We start from the raw sequence: 1,573 nt of genomic DNA, 5'->3' as shown, positions 1-1,573 counted from the left end.
GAAAGAACTTTCCACAGGAGAAGACATCAGCAGAGACTGAAGGAACTAATGGAGAGACACGAGCCGAGCATGAGGAGGAACATCGTGAAGATAGACATGTTGAGATGCCGCGCCGCATACCAATGCTAGAGTATGCCCAGCCTTCTTTGGATGGAGCACGCCCCAGCATAGTGAGGCCTATTGTGCGGGCAAACCACTTTGAAATCAAGCCAACGATAATTCAGATGATTCAGAATACAGTCCAGTTTGAAGGATCTGCAGTAGATGACCCAAACACGCACATCGCAGATTTTCTTGAAATTTGCGATACTTTTAAATTTAATGGAGTTTCTGATGATGCTATTAGACTGCGCTTATTTCCCTTCTCCTTACGTGATAAAGCTAAAACATGGTTAAATTGCTTGCTTGTAGGTTCGATCACCACATGGGAGGACATGGCGAAAGCGTTTCTCATTAAATAATTCCCTCCATCTAAGACCATGAAGCTGTGGGCGGACATAACCACATTTGCTCAGTTCGAGCAGGAATCCTTATATGAGGCATGGGAGCATTTCAAGGATCTATTACGAAGATGTCCTCATCACGAACTGCCACTTGGGTTAGCCGTTCAAACCTTTTACTATGGCTTGCTTACTCCTAATCGTACTGTGATAGATGCTGCTGCTTGTGGAAACCTCTTGAGAAAAACTACTGAGGAAGGATACGAGTTATTGGAGGAGATGGCTGCTAGCAGCTATCATCCTCAATCTGAGAGGAACACTTAGCGAAGTAGAGCAGGAGTTCACCAGGTAACTGACCTTTCCGCTATTACTGCACAACTTGATGTCTTGAACAGGAAACTGGATGGTTTGAATATGGGCGGTATGGCTATGCGTCTGCAAGAGATATTTTGTGAAAAATGCGGAGGAGAACACTATGTTAAGGACTGTCAAGACAGTGGTCCTTTTTATGTGCCAGAAGGGGCACCTGTGAATCAAGTGGGAGTCCAAAACCGTCCAAGGAATGATCCGTACTCAAACACATACAATCTTGGATGGAGGCAACATCCTAACTTCTCATGGGTTGGTGAAAACAGTCAGAATCGACCACAAGAAGGACAACAATATGGGAAACAATCGATGTGCAGATCTGACCCACCTAGAGAAGAAAAGTCCAGCTTAGAGCTGATGATGTCTAAGTTTATCTCGTCCACTGAAACTAGACTCCAAAATCAAGATGCGTCAATAAAGGGGCTAGAGAATCAGATTGGACAGTTGGCAAAGATGATAGCAAATAGAGAGCCGGGCACTTTGCCAAGTAACACAGAGACCAATCCAAAAGAGCAAGTGAAGGCCATCGAGTTGAAGAGTGGAAAGATCTTAGAGGCTAGAGGAACAGAAAAAACTCAAGCACAGGATGAACATACTGAGTCATCAAAAGGTAAGTCTTCCAACTCAACACCAGCACCAACTGCACAATCTAAAATTGTTATCCCTCCACCTTTTCCTCCAGCATTAAAAAGGAAAAACTTGATGCACAATTCGGTAAGTTACTTGAGGTATTCAAAAAATTGTATATCAATATTCCTTTTGCC

General features: G+C 43.6%; 1 non-coding gene across 1 annotated transcript; it reads right to left on the bottom strand.

The window, feature by feature from the left end:
- Positions 1 to 483: 483 nt before the first annotated feature.
- On the bottom strand, positions 484 to 589 carry LOC142513003 (small nucleolar RNA R71). Its single transcript, XR_012808972.1, has one exon. It is a non-coding gene; the product is annotated as a small nucleolar RNA R71 (small nucleolar RNA).
- Positions 590 to 1,573: the final 984 nt, after the last annotated feature.

The sequence above is a fragment of the Primulina tabacum genome, chromosome 10, assembly GCF_025594145.1.
Source record: "Primulina tabacum isolate GXHZ01 chromosome 10, ASM2559414v2, whole genome shotgun sequence".
Classification (NCBI taxonomy): Eukaryota; Viridiplantae; Streptophyta; class Magnoliopsida; order Lamiales; family Gesneriaceae; genus Primulina; species Primulina tabacum.
The sequence above is the reverse complement of the archived record's forward strand: the minus strand, read 5'-3'. Positions and strand labels throughout refer to the sequence as shown.